This window comes from Cervus canadensis, chromosome 1, assembly GCF_019320065.1.
Source record: "Cervus canadensis isolate Bull #8, Minnesota chromosome 1, ASM1932006v1, whole genome shotgun sequence".
NCBI classification, from domain to species: Eukaryota; Metazoa; Chordata; class Mammalia; order Artiodactyla; family Cervidae; genus Cervus; species Cervus canadensis.
In genome coordinates this window covers 126691209-126711088 of record NC_057386.1, presented here as the reverse complement: position 1 = coordinate 126711088, position 19880 = coordinate 126691209, and the positions used below count along the sequence as shown (strand labels likewise).

Genomic DNA, 19880 nt, shown 5'->3' with positions numbered 1-19880 from the left:
CCCATCGGACTGAGCAGCACCCCAGGAGGATGCAGGACAGGTGGGCTCAGGCACCATGACCCAAGCTGGTCCCTTTGCACCCCTCCTATCTGTCACCTCCCATCACTTCAACGCTTCACATCCCCTCACAGTCTTCATCCAGCTCCACATAGGCGCAGTGGGACTGCCCCCCCTCAAGGCACCCCGCAGACCTCTCTGGCTGCTTCCCCACATGCAGGGACCTTCCTGGCCCTTGTGCATGCACAGCTGAGTGTGGAGGGATTCACATCCATGGAGGCACCAGCAGGGGCAGCTACTGATGGTGGGATGCTCTCCCTTCCCATCCCCCGGGAGGACAGATCTGAAGCTGCATCTCAGAAGAAGGTCATACAGGACAGAGCTCCGACTGATGAGGACCAGGTCCTTCCTGCCCTGCTCCCTGACTTCCGATACCTGGGACCACAGCCGCAAACAAACTAACTTGTTTCAAGTCTGAAGCTCTGCTTTAGGGCTCAACCCAGGCTAAGACATCAGCTGTCTGCAGGTGACACCTAATCTATTCCTACCTGTCATGCACGGACACACACACACACCTTTGTGTTCCCGTCACCCTCCCAAAACCCATCCACGGGAAAAGGATTTCCCAGGCAATAGCCACTCTTCCTTCAGGCTTCCCTGGTGGCTCAGATAGTAAAGAATCTGCCTCAATGCAGGAGACTCGAGTTCGATCTCTGGGTCAGGAAGCTTCCCTGGAGAAGGGAGTAGCAACCCACTCCAGTGTTCTTGCCTGGAGAACTCCATGGACAGGGGACCCTGGTGGGTGCTACAGTCCATGGGTCGCCAAGAGTCAGACACAACTGAGCGACTAACAGCCACGAAGAACCAAAGGAACCAGCTCCCCAAAGGACATGCTATGAGTTGTCTGTGATGCCTGAACAGCAGCCGAGAGGGTGGGCGCACAGTGAGCCGGGACGTGGAGGTTTCAGGGGAGGGGAGGGGTGCTGTCTGGTGGAGGGGCTGCAGACACGCACCCCTAAATTACGATATTTTCCTTCTCGAGGCTGAATGAATGCAGCCTCAGACAGACGCTGCCCCGCAGCTGTTTGTGGCAGGGGCCCCGTGGCAGGCCAGTGACTTTGAAAAGGGGGATTGGAGGGCAATCTGACAAAGGGACCACTGTCTTTGAGGGAACTTGACGTGAGCCCAGCAGGGCCAAGCGGCAGGAGTTTGCACAGCTGCGGCTGGAAGCAAACATGTACTTTTAGCTGACCTGGGCCCCGTGGCTTCGCGCGTTAAACCTGACACTTTCCAGATGTACGCGGCCCTCCCTCTGGCACCGTCCAGAGCACCACGTCCCCAGGTCCACACACACTCCCCAGGCAGCCCTGTCAATGTCACATTGTGCTGGGGACCCCGGGCCTCTCCTGCGAACTCCACACCCCGACCTTAAGGTGAGTGCCCCGAGGCTGAGCTGGAGATTTACGAGCTGGATTTCAAACTAGTACAAGTTCAAAGTCAGCTCAACAGCAGCTGCCACTCTGACCTCCCGTCATTTCTTTGTGCCTGGCTCCAGGTTGGGTGATGAGTGGATGCTGAGGCTGCCTTCCAGAGGGTTCTTTTGCAAGCTGCCTTTGGGTGAACCCCGAGATCTCTAGCACTGGCCGAGGGAAGGTTCAGAAGCAGCTTTGGAGTGCAGAAGGGTATCCCCATATGGCCGTGGTCTCTCAATCCCACCTGGCCTGGAGGAGAGCACGTGACCCCAAAGCGTGGACTCAGGCAGACCACGTGGGGCCCCCAGGTGCTATGAGAACTCTAGGAGGGGGCATTACAAAGCCCCGCTGTGGCGCGAGCCTTCTCCAGCACCATTCATTCTGGAGATCGCTCAGCTCAGCAGTCCTAACTGGAATGTTGGGGCAACAGATGGTCTAGGATGCTGAGGGAGGCCAGGGATGGCGGGGGTGGGTGGGGCGGACACCTGGACATTCTCTGGGGCAGGAGGAGGCCGGCTTGACTTGGTGACTCCCCCTATTCTCTGAACTCAAACAGGCAGGAGAAGCTGGTGTGGGGCCCCAAGACCATGGAGGCTGTGCCCCAGCCCTGGTGGGCGCAGATATAAGAGGAGCGATGGTCCCAGCCCGCTTGTGGTCGAGGGTGGGTAAAACGAGGTGACTGGCGGTGGGGAGAGTCCTTTGGGGAATTGACAATGCTGACTCACAGGGTATTTTTCCTCCTGGGACAAACCTGAGGACACTGGGGACACAAGCTGCTCAAGGGAGCTGGAAAGGCTCAGAGGCTCCAGAGCTCAGCCCTCAGGGGACCCCAGGAAGCAGCAAGCATCCTTCAGTTCCTTCCTTCATTAAAACATTTATTCATGTGTGCCCTTCAGTGAGCTCTGGGTGTAGCATACATCATTTCTTTCCCTCTTCATTTTGTTGTTGTTCAGTCGCTGAGTCGTATCCTGACTCTTTGTGACCCCTGGACTGCAGCACACCAAGCTTCCCTGTCCGTCACCAACTCCCAGAGCTTGCGCAAACTCATGTCCATTGAGTCCGTGATGCCATCCAACCATCTCATCCTCTGTTGTCTTCTTCTCCTCCTGCCCTCAATCTCTCCCAGCATCAGGGTCTTTTCCAATGAGTCATTACTTCGAATCAGGTGGCCAAAGTATTGGAGCTTCGACTTCATCTTCATTTTTGCTGGGTACAGTTTTCATGTGTGGGGAGCACACATCTGAAATGACCAGCTCTGTGCATGCCTTTTTATAGATGTGGACACCATGTGACCACACCCAGGTCCAGGGGTAGAAGATGTCCATCACCCAGAGGGCTCCCTCATGCCTCCTCCCAGCCAACAACCCCAGAGAAACCTCCACCTGGACTTGGATCATCACTGATGACTTTTGCCTAAAGATCAACTAAGATTCATCTTTTTGCCTCAAGGCAGGGAAATAGAACAACTTGGTAAAATGTAAAGGGTGAACTTCCCTGGTGCTCCCAATGCAGGGGGCCCAGGTTCAATCCATGGTCAAGGAACTAAGATCCCACATGCCGCAATTGAGACTTGGCACAGCCAAATAAATAAATGAAATAAATAAATAGTTTTAAAACATGTAAACGGTATCATATCATATGGGCTCTGCTGTATCTGGCTTCTTTCACTCAGCATAATATTGTTGAGGTTCAGCCATGCTGTCAGGGGTATTAGTGGCTTGCTCTTTTTCCTTACTGTATAGTATTTTTAAGTGGATACACTGTAATTTGCTTAACCATTTGCCATTGAATGAATGTGTGTTTCCCCTTCCCCAATATTCATACTTGCAATCCTAACCTCCAATGTGATAGTATTAATATCAGGAGGTGAGCCTTTGGGAGGTGAGTAGGTCATGATGATGGATTGTGCCTTTATAAATGAGGCCCCAGAGAGACCCCACACTCCTTCCACCATGTGAGAAGAGTGAGAAGGTAGGCATCCATGAACCTGGAAGAGGGCCCCCCACCAGGCTCTAAATCTGCCTATGCAGGGTAAAGAGAGCAGCACTCTGGGCAGTGGGGGTCAGGTCTGGACTCCTTCCCAATGGGGTCCTTGGGGTGGAAGGGTTTGGTGACAGAGCACCTGAGAATCTGTGTGTGGTACCTGCCCGTCACCCTCCCCCAGAAGGGCCTGCTGGTCTGAGTGAGAGGGCTGGTGGAGCAAGGGGCCTCAAAGTCAAGATGGAAAAACAGGGACTTCCCTGGTCGCCTAGTGGCTGAGACGCCATGCTCCCAGGGCAGGGGTCCTGGGTTCAATCCCTGGTCAGGGAACTTGATCCCACATGCCACAACTGGGAGCCCACACGCTACAACTAGGAGTTTGCATGCCACAACTAAAAAAGATCCCATGTGCTGCAGTGAAGGTCAAAGATGCCCTGGGCTGCGTCTGGGATGCTTTACAGTCAAATAAGTGCTGCTGTTGTTTAGTCGCTAAGTTGTGTCTGACTCTTTTGTGACCCCATGGACTGTAACCAGACAGACTCCTCTGTCCAAGGGATTTCCCAGACAAGAATACTGAAGTGGGTTGCCATTTCCTTCTCCAGGGGATCTTCCTGACCCAGGGATCAAACCTGCGTCTCCTGCACTGGCAGGCAGATTCCTTACCACCGAGCCACCAGGGAAGTCACGCAGAGAATTTCGACATCTCAGATCTTAGAAGACTGTAATATCATAATAATATTTGTGTGCTTACCTGGGCCAGGCACTATTTTAAGCCCCTGACATAAGTTACTCTGTTTAGCCTTCACAGCAACTGTATGAGGTCAGTTAGGGGGAACCAGTACACAAGGTGTTTGGGGTCATTCAGTGAGGAAATGCAGAACTGGGGTTCACAGGAGGTTCCGGAGCTGTGCTCCTCTGCACTCTGCTCCCCAACCCAGGACACTGCCTGGGGTAACCCCACACATGCTCTGTCCTTGGCACTTCCTCTCAAGATTCCCTCACACACATCTGCAGAATACAGACCTCTCTGCCACTATAATCTACCTCGAGACCTAGACAGGCACCCCTTACATTGGGACTGCACTGAGGGACAGGCTCACTCATTTTCTAGTCATTGTCTTACTCGGTTGCGGCTCCTGTAACAGAATTCCATTGACTAGGTGGCTTAAACAGCAAACATTTATTTCTCACAGGTCTGGAAGCCAGAAATCTGAGATCAGAGTCCTAGCATGGTCTGGGTCTGGGTAAAAGCCTCCTCGTGGCTGTTCTTGCTTTATCCTTACATTGTGGAGAGAGAAAGAGAGGAGGCAAGCTGTCTTGTGTCTCTTCTCTTAAGGTTGACCTCCTCACCCAAAGACCCCACCTCCTGACATCATCGCTTTAGCGGTTAGGGTTCCAGCCTATGAATGTTGGGGGGATTCAAACATTCAGTCCATAGCAGTCATGATAAAAGGGAAGCCTGGATCCTTCAAGCAAATTATCTAAGAGGGTCTATATTAATTGAGGGGTTAAGCCTATTATCTCCACTAACTGCCTGGGAAGGAGGAAGCAGATGCCCTCAGAACTCACTGCAGGGTTACTGGACCTCCCCATTGGCTGTGGGACGCCCAGTTGTGAGTCCTGAAGCTGTGTTCATTTTTATTCCACTCTGTGGAGCCCTGCTGTGGCCTGGGTCTCTCTCCTCCCAGGGGAGACCGTGTCCCAGAGGGCCTGGGGACCCACGATTCCGGCTCCCTGCTCTCCACTCCTCTGGATTCTGTTGCTCTGATCTGATTTCCATCTGCCTTGTGAACTGGTCCATTCTCCTCCCCGAGGACAGACAGCCTGATCACAGGCTCCCCTGGCTGCTTACCTTCGGGGCTCTGAATCCTCCCTTTGTGAAGCTGGTGGCAAAAGGGAGCCCTTCGGAGCACTCCAGAGAGGCTCTCCGCCTGAGGACAAGGAGTGTGGGCTTGTTGTCTTCTGGGAAAGGAAAGAGTGAAAAGAAATTCAGAGCTGTAGCTCTCAAACTGGGAGAGACCAGGCGCCCCGTGCTCAGGCTTCATGTGGAGATGCTCCGGCAGGGTCCTGTGGTGCGCAGCCTGGACCGTCTCCATCAGCGTGAGCTCCTGGGACCCGGCGTCTAAGAAATGCTTCCCAATTCAACACTGACGTTCTTATAAGTGCAAGCTGGTGAGATGAATTCCCCACGAGTTAATACACATTCACATCTGTGCATACGCATATGCACAGACACAAGAGGACCAATAACAGGCAAAGAGGAGGCCTGCCGTGGATTGAATTGTGTCCCCTCCAAAGATAGGTCCTAAGCCCCCACGGACCTGCGAATCGGACCTTATTTGGAAATAGGGTCTCTGCAGATGTGATCAAATGAGGATGAAGTAGCCCTGGAGTGCGGTGAGTCTAACCCTAACCATAGGCGTCCTTAGGAGAAGGTCAGAAGACAGACACACAGACGAGGCAGCTGTGCGCAGACGCAGATGGGGGCGGAGACTGGAGTGAGGTGTTTACTAGCGGAGGGGTCCAAAGAGGGCCGGGTGCCCCCGGACGCTGGGGGCGGGGCCTCTGGAGGCTGGAGGCCTCCACACCTTGATTTCAGACTGTGAGATTTTGGAGTTGTGAGAAAATAACTGTTTGCTGTTTTCAGCCTCCCCATCGTGGTCCCTTCGTACACCCGCCCTAGAAGGCACATACAGGGCCTGAGGAGGGGCAGGAAAAGAAAGAAACCCCTCCCATCTCCTGCTGCCTTTGCTCGTACTGGCTTTTGAACCACTTTGATTTCACCAGTGTCCCCTCTGCTCAAACATTTATTTATCTGTCTAAACACTTGGCACGTGGCCAGAGGCCTGGACCTACGCTGGGCACCAGGATTACATTGTTCTGCTCAGAGGTGACATCAAAGTCATGACTACAACCCCGAGAAGGCCCTGCAGGGTCTGGACCCACCCTCGTCTTCACTCAAGCTGCTCCAGTCAACTGCCCTCTTACTAATCAGGTTCTGGGGCTTAGGATGTAGACGTCTTTGAGGGGTCATTATTCATCACACACAGCAAGATGACTGCTGAGACTTAAATTTATTGGGGTGACTTGGGAAGGCGAGTATCAGTGGAATGATGCAAAGGTTCTCCTTGGAACATCTCCAAGTCCATGCTCTGTAAATGTTTGCTATTCTGGTTATTAATATTATTATTGAAAATAACATCAATAATATTGATAACAATACCAATAATATTGTTATATAATATTAATAATTTGATATTGTCAATTATTGAGAATAATACTGATAATGTTAATAAAATTATTGGTAATATCAATAATACAATGATATAAAATTATCAATAATATTATTGATAACATCAATAATATAAATTATGTCATTGATAATGATAACAATAATACAATATTATCACTAATAATATCAATTATATTATTATCAATAATATTAATAATAACCCCAATATTATGGGGCTCAGCCATTGATGGTTTCACAATCAGGAGACCTGTGGGCCTGAGGCCAAAAGCGGCTCTGCCTAGAGATACTATATACATAACTAACGTCGAACCTCAAGTGATGATGTGGCAGTCCATTTGATAGAATTTCTTATAGACACTGGTGCTGCCTTGTCAGTCTTAACCCAAAGGACTGGAAACCTTAGCAATCATAAGAAATACACAATGGGGTTGTCAGGGAAGAAACTGGGCACACTTTCCTGCAGCCCAGAGAGATCTGAGCTCACCTTTTACTGCAGGGGAAATCTACAGATGAACCACTGGAAGGAATATGGACAGACAGACACCAAAATAATGCATAAAATAGGGAGACCCTCCACAGATGTTTATAAGGGGAAAATCATTAAAAACCCCTAAATAGGGAAAACATCATGCAAAGGAGGCAGAGATATGGATCCTGAGCTAAGAAAGTGATTTGGAAGGATCTTAGGAACTTTTTTCATGAGGGTTTTGTTGAAACAGGTACAACAATGGTTCTTCTTGCCCAACACATTCAGAATATGCCAAGTTCCAGCTATTCTCCTGTCCCAAGGAGCACAGGATACACTCACCCGCCACCACCACCCCAGGGCACTTAGAGCCCCAAGAAACGCAAATTCTCAAGCATCATGGAACTGCAATTGCCTCCAAAATCTGACCCAGGTTCTCAGTGACAAAGAGGATGGATCATGATTTCAAGAAAGCTGACCTCGTGCTTAGATTACACGGAGAAGAAATTATCTCTCTTTCTCTGTGATGCAATCATTACAGAGGCTGTGCTTACCCTGTTCATGTCCCAGAAGCCTGGTCCAGAACTAGTTGAGGAGGGGACATGGCTGAGGGTGGTGGTGACGGCCCTCTCTCTCTCTCTCTCTGTTTCTCTGCTTAGGAACCCATTTTCCCTATACCATCTCCTCTTCCAGTCCCCACCTGGGAGAAAGAAGAGCTGAACATCCCTTTAGCCGGGCCAGCCTGCTCTTCCAAACCCATCCCTTTCCCAACGGGAGGCCCACAGTGAGGCAGGGACACTGGGTTGGGATGCACTTATCAGGATGTTGCTGGGGGAACAGGCTGGAGGTTTGCAGGGCCAGGACTACCTCCGGGCGCCTGCTCGCTGGAGGCTGCGTCTGCCTGCTCATCAGAGCAGGGAGTGGGTGATTCTGATGACCTCTTCTTTCATTCTTTTGGTTCTTAGCTTTTCAATAAATTGCCACGCAAGGTTTTCCAGAATCCAGCACATATGTGGAAGTGGGTAGCAGTCCGTGCAGACTTTCTGGGGTCCAGCAGGGGAGGCAGGATAGCCAACGACGGGGAAACCTAGGAGCCATCTTAAACCCCTCTCTTCCTGCTCTCCACGGCCTCCTATGTCAGCAGTCACTGGACCTGATCCACGCCCCCTTCTCTGCACTTCCACCCTCTCCTGTAGCTCCACCCTCACACCTCACCTGGAAGATGACTCTAATTCTCTTCTCTAAATAGTTCCCATTTGTTCAGCTCTTACCATGTGCCAGGTGGCTGCTAAACCTTCCAGGTATCAACTCTTCCAAGTCACCCCATAACCTTATAACACATATACTAATTTTATCCCCATTTTACAGATAAAGAAACTGAGGCACTGAAGGTAAACTTGCCCGAGATCACACAATGAGTAAAGGGCAGAGCCAGGATGGAAACTCCGGCTGTTTCCCAGGCCTGCTGTCTGACCACCACCCTACACTGCCACCCTCTCCTCTCATCATGGTATTTTGTTTCGTGTTGTAGTGATTTTCTTTCTTTCTTTTTCTTTTTTGAGAGCAAATCTGTGCATTTCTCCAAAACCCACCTGGCTAATCAGTCTTCTAAGGTTTAGCCCAAAGACCAGGTCCCTCCCCCACTGTCACCCCCACCTCCGTGAGGCCCCATCCTCCTTACGGTGCTCAGAATGCAGCGTCTTAACTCTAGCTGACTCCACTTTGCTCATCAGGCTACCGGCTTTACAGGGCGAACAGTAGTTTATTCATCTCCGCATCCCCTGGAGGCTCAAAGAGTCGCTCCACAGGGTTTGTTGATGCCGGAATCAATGTTCCCCATCCCTCCTGAGTGCTCAGCTGCTCAGACAGGACACAGAGTAGCACTTGATAGAAGCTTGTAGGGGGAGGGAAAGCAGCTGGCCGATTGCCAAGACTCCCTCAGCAAGGCCCAGGGTGGGTCTTTATTTCCCCCAGGTCTGCTGAAAGGACTGAAACGCGCACTTGTCCTTACTCCAGTGGGCTGCAGGAGGAACGCCCCATGCCAGCCACGTCCTGAGCTGGGCCTCAGTTTTCCTTGGAAAGGATGGCTGTGTTCACTTCACAGGGCTGCGGTGACAAGCGACTACGAATGGGGTGGCTTAGGACAGCAGTCGCTGTCTGACAGTTGTTTAGTCCCTCAGTCCTGTCCAGCTCTTTGTGACCCTATGGACTGAAGCCCACCAGGCCCCTCGGTCCATGGAATTTCTCAGACAAGAATACTGGAGGGGGTTGCCATTTTCTTCTCCAGGGGATCTTCCCTACCCAGGGATCGAACCTGGGTCTCCTGCATTGGCAGGCGGATTCTTCACCATTGACCCACCAGAACAGCTCCCTCCAAAGTGCCTTCCATCAAAGTTCAACATGCTTCTACCCCGAGCCCCATACCTCCGCTCCTGGGTATTTACCCAAGAGAAAGGAGCATGGATGGTCACACAAAGCTTTACTGCAGCTCTATCTGTAACAGCCTGGATCTGGAAACAACCCGAATATCCATCAGCATGTGAATGGATCAGCAAATGGTGGTTATTCATACAGCAAAGGGCTTAGCCGGCGACACAGACAGGAAACACCCTGTGTGATGAGTCCTAGGTTCACCGTGCCCAGGGAGAGAAGTCAGATGCAAAAACACCACATGCTTCCATTCATGGGAAATTCTGGAGCCGGTGAGACTGCGCTTAGGTGAGGTTGGTCAGCCCAGCGGTTACCTCTGGCGGTGTTAACCTGGAGAGGGGGACTCTCTCTGCCAGGTGAGGGAATATTCCAGATCTTGAATGGGGTGTTAGTGACTCAGGTGTAGACGTGTGCCAAACACACCTGCAATCTGTGCATTTCATTATATGTAGATGATGCCTCACTTTAAAAAGCTCTTTTTGAGGTTTAATTTAGAGGAAACCTCAGACACTAAAGCCCCCAGGTCCCCGCAACCTTCCCCAAGATTGAGCCTTTGCTCACAGCTACATGTCAGGACCTGATTGCAAGCAGGTGGAGCTCTGGTTCTTAGGGACTCACCCACACCCCCAGCTGCCACCCCCTGGCCCTTACTCTCCTCCCAGGCTCTTGTTCCACCTCTGTGGAGATGCCCTAAACAGACTGGGAGGCAGAAATCAGCTTCAGAAATCACCCCTGAGCAGGGTCTGCTCCCAGTTGCCCTGAGGTCCTTGGCAGCCCCTCTCCTTCCAGCCTGAGTCGTGAGATCTTTAGTTGCGGCATGTGAACCGTCAGTTGCAGCATGTGGGATCTAGTTCCCTGACCAGGGATCGAACCTGGGCCCCCTTCATGGGAAGCACAGAGTCTTAGCCACCAGACGACCTGAGAAGTCTCTCCTCAATAAGTCTTAAAATCCTTTCAGATCACCACTCTTGGTGAGTTCAGCTCCTCAGTTTCAAACCAAAAGGTTGAGCTATTTTACCATGCTTTCCCTCCTCTAAAAACTAAAATCCGAGTAAGGTCTGTGTCTGAGCTTGTAGCGTCTTACCTGTGTGAATTCTGGGTGTCAGAGGTCAGCATTGGGGGGAAGCTGGGTGAAGGGTACAAGGGATTTTCTGTACTTTTTATTTTTTAGCAACTTCTGGTGAGTCTTAACCTACACTAAAATTAAGAGTCATAATAAAATGAAAAAAGCAAACAGCCTCAGCAGAATCTCTGGGCTCCTGCCATGCAAGTTGTCCCAGGAAGGAATCTTTTATTAGTCAGTTTTATTAGTGTGTGTGCTTGCCTGTCTGTCTGCCCAGAGTCTGCTTCCCCATGCTTTTCCACAGTCTGAAAGTACAGTATTTTGGGCACACGTGTAAAACAGGTTTCTGTGCACGGGTTCCCAGACTGCCTGGTTTTGAATCTCATATCTGTGGCTTACTATCTGTGTGTCCTTGGTTGGGCAAGTTACTTAACCTTTCTGTGCCTCAGTTTCCTCGTCTGCAAAGTGGGCGCCAACAGTGCCTGCCTCCTTGGTCTCTGGTGGGGTTGAATTGACTCCTTTTTAAAAATTTATTTTCATGACTTTTTCTCCCTTCTTTATTATTTTTTTTTAATATTTAATTGATTCAGTTGTGGCGTTCGAACTCTTAGCTGCTCCTTGGCACGTGGGATCTAGTTCCCCAACCAGGAATCAAACTGGGGCCCCTTGCATTGATAGCGCAGAGTCTTAGCCACTGGACCACCAGGGAAGTCTCACTGACTTCTAATAATTCTAAGTGCCTCAGACTAGGTGGGCACTCAGATACACAACATGTATGGTCACCTTTGAAGCACAATGCTGTTTTCTGGTCAGTCTCCTAGGAGCTGAGCATGATTGGGTCATGTTACTGCGTCCCCTACTTTCTTCTAATTCTCAGGGAATGTTTATAATGAGAGCATCTGAAATTCCTGGTGTTAAATTCCCAGAGTCATGATCGATTGCAGTGCCTACAGAATTGCCCAGAACCTGTGGCTCCATGGTAAAGAATTCGCCTGCCAATGCAAGAGATGCAGGTTCAATCCCTGGGTTGAGAAGATTCCCCCAGAGGAGGAAATGTCAACCCACTCAATATTCTTGCCTGGAAAAATCCCATGGACGGAGGAGCCTCGTGGGCTACAGTCCAAAGGGTCTCAAAGAGTCGGACACGATTGAGCTCGCACGCAGCCCACCACACCGCCTCTGCCTCTATACTGTGAAGAAACCTCCATGAAGTGTGTGGTTAGGGGGACAGAAAAGTCAATGGGGATCTCCAGCCTCTTGAAAGCCCCCAACCCACTTCCTACTGGTTTGACTAAATGTGCCTAGAAGTGGGCAGGTGTTAAGAGTGGGGTGGGGGGGAGCTGCCACTGCAGAATCAAGGGGAGATTCGCTATTCTGGGGGGCCCCCAGGAAGCAAGTTCAACCCCTTTGTTGCAGAACCCAAGCCCCCTGCCCCAGCCGGCAGCCTCAGTCCTGCCTGCGAGGAAGCACCCATCTTCGTGCCCAGAGCTGCTGCTGCTACTGCTGCTAAGTCACTTCAGTCGTGTCCGACTCTGTGCGACCCCATAGATGCAGCCTGCTAGGCTACTCTGTCCCTGGGGTTCTCCAGGCAAGAGTACCAGAGTGGGGTGCCCTTGCCTTCTCCAGCCCAGAGCTGAATCCATGGCTATTCCCGACTTGGTCCTACCCGTTCCCCTGAGCCATCGGGCGGTGATTCCAGCCTGGTGCCCCCACTGAGGTGGCAGTGGGGAGGCTTGGCCCTAGAGGGGACCCCATCTCCCCTCTCCCTGGAGGCTCCCCACACAAAGCTCCCTTTGATTTTCAACGGCCTGGTTTTCTGGTTGTTTAACACGAGGTAGGGATTTTTTCTTCTCCTTTGGCAGTGTGGTGCCAAAATGTTTACACTTGTGAGGTGGAGGGAGGGGGCTCTGCGCTGCTTCAGGGCCTGTACACATTCCCGGGAGAAAATGAAAGTGAGCGGAGATCAGAAAAGGTTGCCTCCATTCAGAGGCCACGCTCTGACTTGGTCTCCATAGGTCTGCAGTGACTCTGCCCACAAATATAGGGACCAGAAAGGGACAGGGACTAGGAAAAGACACAGCAGCCTGACAGCAAGGTTCACGTTCCAGCTCCTCTACTTCTTGATTGATGCTGAGCCTCAGTTTTCTCATCTGTGAAGTGGGAGCAATGACAATACCTACCACAGGGGTGCTGAGGGGTTACATGTGTTCCCAGTGACCAGGGCTCCCCTACACAGGGAGGACTCAATACAGCATCACTTTATGTATGAGAATGGGTGCTTCTTGGGTAGATTTTACATTTTCTCAACTGACTAGGTGTTGCTATTATATCGGGGAAAAAAATTAGAAAGGGGGAGGGACAGAGGGAAGAAAAGACAGAAGGGAAGAAGGAGGGAGAAGAAAGAGGTTTTTCCCATGCAGACGCCCATCAGAGGGTGCCTGGGGCGGGGAGAGGGGTGAGCACTGACAGAATATCTGTCACAACTACTCACTGTCCCCCAGGGACGCTCCAGGCAGCCTTGAGGCCCGTCCCATTGTGGAGGGGGGAGTTCCATATACCTTGAGCAGAAAGATCACTTTTCTTCCTATTAAAAAAAACTGTGGGACTGCCCTGGTGGCCCAGTGGTTAAGAATCTGCCTGTGAAGGCAGGGGACAAGGATGGGTTTGATCCCTGGTGCAGGAACGAAGATCCCACATGCCCCCGAGCAACGACGCTCATGCACCACAGCTCTGAGCCCGGGTGCCCTAGAGCCCGTGCTCTGCGACAAGAAAAGTCACCTTAATGAGAGATGAGCGCTGCAACTCGAGAGGAGCCCTCGCTGGCCGCAACTAGAGTAAGCCCGTACACAGCAGCAAACAGCCCAGGTGTGGCAGTGAAGACGCTGAGCCCGGCCAAAAATAAAATAAATAAATAAATTATTGAAAGAAAATTGTAATAAAATATACATGACCCAGGGCTTCCCTGGCGGTTCAGACGGTAAAGAATCTGCCTGCAAGGCGGGAAACCTGGATTCGATCCCTGGGTTGGGAAGATTCCCCTGGAGAAGGGAACAGCTACCCACTCCAGTATTCTAGCCTGGAGAATTCCAGGGACTATATAGTTCATGGGGTTGCAAAGAGTTGGACATGACTGAGCAACTAATATTTCATTTCATGTTTTTTTCATACATGACCCAAAATTTACCTTTTAAATCGTTTATATGCGTGAAATTCAATGGCATTCATAGATCTACAATGTCGTGCAACCATCACCACCGTCTATTTCTATTTGTCATCATCCCAAACAGAAACTCTGCCCCCATTAAGCAGTAACTTCCCATGTTCCCTTTCCCCAACCCCTGACAACCTCTAAGCTACTTTCTGTTTCTATGAATTCACATTTGGGGTGTTTTCTATAAGGGTCAATAGAATCATACAGTTTTTGCCCTTTTGGGTCTGGCGCCTTTCACATAACATGATGTTTTCAAGGTTCATCCATATTGTGGCATGTGTCAGGGCTTCATCCCTTTTTATGGCTGAGTCATACTCCATTGCATGCACGGACCACACTTTGTTTATTCATCTGTTGATGGACACGTGGATTGTTTCCACTTTGGGGCTGTTGCAAAAAGAACGCTGTACCCCTGAACACTTCTGCATTCTCAAATCCCCAAACGGTGTGTTGGTTGGTTTCAAACAAGGCACAAAAGGATTTATTTCTGGTCCCCAGAGAAAGCTGCCTCTTCGTGAATAAGCATGACATGCCTGAGACAGAGGATGAGATGGTTGGATGGCATCACCGACTTGATGGACATGAGTTTGAGCAAACTCCAGGAATTGGTGATGGACAGGGAAACCTGGCGTGCTGCAGTCCATGGGGTCGCAAAAAGCCAGACACGACTGAGTCACTAAACTGAACTGAACTGCCTGGACCAGCGCGAGAGCCAAGAGTTTGGGGAAAATAGGAGTGAGGCATGAAGACAGGTGTCAGGGAGCAAACAGGGTGTGTGGGGGAGTTTGGGGCCAAGAGCTGCCTCGGAGATGTTTATGTTCTGAATTCCAAATGCCTGGAATGATTTCTGAATATCAGCTCCTTGGAGAGAGAGAAAGGGAGGTCTCTGAGTAAAAGACTCTTGAAAAATATTTATCTCGCTGTCAGAACGGAGGACCAGGAAATTGTACTGGGGGTTGGGGAGAGCGAGGGAACTGTGAGGATGGAGATCATATTTCAGGTTAGTTTCAGCTTTATCTTCTCTGGAGTGTGACCGAAAGCGGAGTTATCTGGTGCTAAGAGATTTTATCAATGAGGAGTGACCTACTTGAGGCTTTGCCCTTTAAAACCTGCATCCTCTGAAGAATTCAGTGCTTCGTCTGCTTTACTTGTTTTTTTTCTGTCTTCTGTTCGTTTGTTTTCTGCACTGGGTCTTTGTTGCGGAGCATGGGCTTAGTTACTTCCAGGCATGGGGGATCTTAGTTCCCTAATTAGGGATAGAACACTCATCCGCTGCATGGCAAGGTGGATTCTTAACCACTGACCACCAAGGAGGTCCCTCCTTTGCTTGCTTTGCGTCCCTCCACCTCTCTCAATCTTGTCCTCTCTTCTGCATTTGCCCCCCACATTTTAGTTCCTCTGCATTTCTAACCTCACTTGATTACTTTGTTGAGGAGTCCCTTGTATACAGCTTGTAGTCGAATTTCATTTATATTTGTGTTTACAACAAATACACACTACGTCCCTTCTCTCGTTTTAGGTTCTGTTTCGGTCATCTCTGCAATTTCTACTCTTTCATACCCTTTATATATGAAAAAGAAGACAGTCTTCTTTTTCCCTCTAGGGACGTGAAAGATGTCAAATGGTTTTGGTTTCACTAATGTGAGCCTTTCAATAAAGAGGATTCAAGTCTCTCTGTAATTATCAAGATCAGGAATGAAATGGTCTCTGTGTAAAACGAGACAAAGAACATTAAACTAGTTTCCACTTTCTGTTGCCCGTTCCTAGTTTTTGTGTGTATGTAAACGGTGACTTTAGAATATTATTTCCAGTTTTAAACAGCACGAGATTTTCTTTCAGTGACCATTTTTGACCGACACGTCCGGTTCTGTTGGCGGCTGTACTTTTGCCGGTTACTAAGACACTGTCCTTCATCTCTACCGACATTCTCTTATCTGTTTATCTTTTCCTTCTGCAATCTGGGCAAACTTCTACTCATTCTCTGTCTCAGATGCTGTCTCTCCTTTGATTTTTCCAAAATGCGGTTTTATTATTTATTTTCTTTTTTCTTTTGGCCCTGCTGCGCAGCTTGAGGGATCTTAGTTCCCTGGCCAGGGATCAAACCCAGGCCACAGCAGTAAAAGTCCAGAGTCCTAATCACTGGAGCGTCAAGGGAATTCCCGCCAAAACACTTTTTTAAATAGTCAGGGCAGTCTCTCTTTTCTTAAAACGTCCCCTTCTCCTACCCAGATCACCTCTTGACATCTTGGTTTGTTCTCTTGTGTTTCACCTCTTCTCATCAACAGCGTGGTCCTGTGAGTTATGCTGGATTATTTCCTGTAGGCCATTGGCTCAAAATGGCTCTGACATGGAGGAAGACACAAGCGACTTGGGTTTTACAAAGCACTGGGGGCTGCAGTGGGGATGCACAATTTAAGGAGAGGAGAGCTAGCGGACTTCCTTGGTGGTCCAGTAGTTAATAATCTGCCTGCCAATGCAGAGGACTCAGGTTCGATCCCTGGTCTGGGAAGATTCCACATGCCATAGAGCACCTAAGCCCGTGCTCCGCAACAAGAGAAAGCACTGCAATGAGAAGCCCACACACCACAATGAAGAGTAGCTCCCGATGCCCCCAACTAGAGAAAGCGTGAATGCAGTGACGAAGACCTAGTGCAGCAAAAAAATTGAAATAAATAAATAAATGTTTTTAAAAAGGAGAGGAGAGGTGAAGTTGGGGAGAGGGACCAGCTGGGAAGCTGCAGAAGAGAAGGACATTTTATTTTGCAACCACGTGATTTTGCCAGAAAAATCATACACCCCCAACTCCTGTAGAGTTTTTCTTGGTTCATTTTAAGATTTAGTGCATTAGTGCAATTATCATCTGATACATTTTTATCACCTGGTTTCATTTTTCAACATGAAGTCCCAGGCAAAAATCCAACTCCTTGGCTCTTGTCTATCAAATTTGGTTCCTGGCTTAAGGAGATTGCTTCAAGCAACTTTTATTGATACTGGTTTTCTTTGGCTAACATGAAACTGCCAACAACCATAATATTAATAGTAGCTGAACTTTTTGAGTACCCTTTATGTGCCAAGCAGGATTCTAAGCGCTCGACCTACATCAATTCTTTTAAACCTCAAAACCATCCTGTGAGGCTACAGTTACACCCATTTCACAGATGAGAAGACAAAGGCACCAAAAGGTCCCACAGCTTGAAGGCTGCAGAGCTGGGATTCCAAGCTAAGCAGCCCCTAAGAACAAATAGTAAATGCTTCCCAGGTGGCGCAAGTGCTAAAGAACCCTCCTGTCAACACAGGAGATGTGAGAGACTCGAGTTTGATCCCTTGGTCAAGAAGATCCCCTGGAGGAGGGCATAGCAACCCACTCCAGTATTCTTGCCTGGAGAATCCCATGGACAGAGGAGCCTGGCAGGCTACAGTCCATAGGATTACAGAGAGTCAGACACAACTGAAGCGACTTAGCAACAAACAGTAACTATACATTGGGTTGGCCAAAAAGTTGGTTTGGGTTTTTCCATCACATCTTCCTTTTTGGTCAACCCAATGTCATGTTTAATACGTTGCTGTGGGTTCTCCCCTCACCTCCAGCACCACCTCCTGGCAGTGCCTCTGAAGGAGTGTGTGTATGTGTTACTCAGTCCTGTCCGACTCTTGGGAGTACATGGACTGCAGCCCACCAGGCTCCTCCGTCCATGGGGACTCTCCAGGCTAGAATACTGGAGTGGGTTGCCATGTCCTCCTCCAGGGGACCTTCCCGACCCAGGAATCAAACTCGGGTCTCCCACACTGCAGGCAGATTCTTTACCGTCGGAGCCACCTGGGAAGCCTACCTCTGAAGGAGGGTTGCCAGATAATACAGGACCCCTGATTCAATTTGAATTTCAAATAATCAGTGAGTCCTTTTTTAGTGTAAGTGTGGCTCGACTGGCAGACATTTGGGCTGTTTCCAGTGTGGCGCTATTAAGCATAAAGGTGTAAGTCCTCAGGTGGATGTGTTTACCATTTCTCTTGGGTCAGTACCTACCAGTGGGATTGCTTCCCAACCAGCCAAGAACAAGCGTTCCAGCTGCTCACGTCTTATTAACACTAGACGCCTTAGTGGGTGAGAAATGGTCTTTCTCTTTGGTTTTTGGCCAGACCCACCTCCTTTCCTAGCCTCCCAGCCCCACTCAAGGCTTCAGTCACATGATGCCTGGATTCTTCAGATTCACATCCACTCTAACCATGCGTGTGTGTGTGTGTGTGTGTGTGTGTGCGCGCGTGCTCAGTCTCTCAATCAGATCCAACTCTTTGTGACCCCCTGGTCCGTAGCCCACCTGGCTCCTCTGTCCATGGGGATTCTCCAGGCAAGAATACTGGAGTGAGTTGCCATTTCCTGCTCCAGGGGATCTTTCTGATCCAGGGATTGAAATTGCATCTCTTGCATCTCCAGCATTGGCAGGCAGATTCTTTACCACTGTGCCACCTGGGAAACCCAAACACAGCCCATCAGGAAAAAATAAAGGGGGTTAGAGGGCAACCTGGGCTGCTATGTGGAGGAAACATTAATGTGTCTGCTCTTGAGATGAAGGATATGCAGAAAGACCTAGACCTTGTTTTCTTTTTAAATGCTGATGCCTGGGGACTTGGATTCTCCCAGGAAGTAAACTCTGGAATGAGCCCAAAGCAACGTGGCTTATGTATGTGTCAGATGCTAAACTGTGTTGAAGCGGGAAGAGGACTCAGAGGAAAACAGCACACCCCACCCCCACCCTTGGGCACAGACTCAAGTGTGAGGGGTGCACTCCCTGCTGATCGTGGCGCCGCCCAGCCTCTGCTCAGCCACGGGGGCCCCTCTGTTCTCTTCCAGCAATAATGAAGCTGGTCTTTACTGAGCACATAGTACAGGCAGGTGCTATGCTCAGGCTTCCAGTCCAAGATACCACTTAAAAATCCTCTTCCAGGGCTTCCCTGGTGGTGCAGTGGATAAGGATAAAAATCCGCCTGCCAGTGAAGGGAACACAGGTTTGATCCTTGGTCCAGGCCTTCCCTGGTGGCTCAGATGGTAAAGCATCTGCCTGCAGTTGGGAAGATCCCCTGGAGAAGGAAATGGCAACCTACTCCAGTACTCCTGCCTGGAAAATTCCATGGATGGAGGAGCCTGGTAGGCTACAGCCCGTGGGGTCGCAAAGAGTAGGACACGACTGAGTGACTTTTGTTTCTTTCTTTCTTTCCAGGAAGATTCCACATGCCTCGGAGCAACTAAGCAACTGTGTGCCACAACTACTGAGCCCATGAGCTGCAGCTGCTGAAGCCCATGTGCCTAAAGCCCGGGCTTCACGAGAGAAGCCCCAGCGATGAGAAGCCCATGCACCACAACTAGGGAGTAGCCCCCACTCCCCACAACTAGAGAAAGTCTGCACACAGCAACGAAGACCCAGCACAGCCAAAATAAACAAATAAATAAACACATTTTAAAAAATCCTCTTCTGGCTCCTGAGATAGGTACTATTATTGTCGCACTGTACAGAGGAGGGGAGTGGAGACCTGGAGTGCAGTAAATGCCCAGTTATACCTGGAGTAGGGAATTGGTGCTGAAGCTCCAATACTTTGGCCACCTGATGCAAATCACTGACTCACTGGAAAAGACCCTGAAGCTGGGAAAGACTGAGGGCAGGAGGAGAAGAGGGCGACAGAGGATGAGATGGTTGGATGGCATCACCAACTCAATGGACTTGAGTTTGAGCAAACTCCAGGAGATAGTGAAGGACAATGAAGCCTGGCATGCTACAGTCCATGGGGTCACAGAGTCAGACATGAGAGAGCAACAACATACTTGACCAAGATCATCCTGCCAGGGCGTGGCATTCTGTCTCAAATCTCCTTTTTTAGCCATTTCCTCGCTCTATACATCCACTTCTCCTTGCTCTCTCAGGGACCCCAACCTCTCCTGTCTCTTTCTCAATGGAGGTCCTGGTCCCAGTTCAACCCATTATGAGGGGAAAGCTTTGTCCCAGAGCTGGTGTGAC

General features: G+C 49.9%; 1 long non-coding RNA gene across 1 annotated transcript in view; it reads right to left on the bottom strand.

Annotated features, from left to right (window-relative positions):
- Window positions 1–19880, bottom strand: part of LOC122424569 — a 207997-nt gene that overhangs the window by 16255 nt on the left and 171862 nt on the right. Inside the window, exon 2 of the long non-coding RNA XR_006264477.1 lies at window positions 5302–5411. This is a non-coding gene — a long non-coding RNA (uncharacterized LOC122424569). The remainder of the gene's footprint in view (window positions 1–5301; window positions 5412–19880) is intronic.